Source organism: Abramis brama (genome assembly GCF_963993115.1).
Source record: "Abramis brama genome assembly, chromosome: 12".
NCBI lineage: Eukaryota > Metazoa > Chordata > Actinopteri > Cypriniformes > Leuciscidae > Abramis > Abramis brama.
In genome coordinates, this window is record NC_139974.1 from 26,542,817 (window position 1) to 26,543,224 (window position 408).

Consider the following 408-nt stretch of genomic DNA (forward strand, 5'->3'; position numbering starts at 1 on the left):
CATCCTGTATTTTATAATGTCTATTTAATATTACCTCTAAACTTGCATGTTAATTGTTCTAGGAATCTCAAATCATAGTTTATTTTGTGCTACTCCATAATGTCCTAGTTGAGATCATTTGTAGCGTAGGCAGAGCCCCAACATAAACTCAAGCCCAGGGGCCCCCAGCCCCCTCAGTCACAGGACTGGTTGTATTTATTTGTGCTATTGCTTGTAATTTGTTCAGTTGTTCTTATTTTATTACTGACTGTTTACCTGACTTTATATTTATTAAAATACTACTAATAATTACTAATTACTAATAATACTCTATTTATCGATCGATAAATTCAAAGTAGGGTGAATAAAAATGCGCATTATTCCCATAGATTATTCCTCGTAGTGGCAGGAACTCATGTTGCGCACATT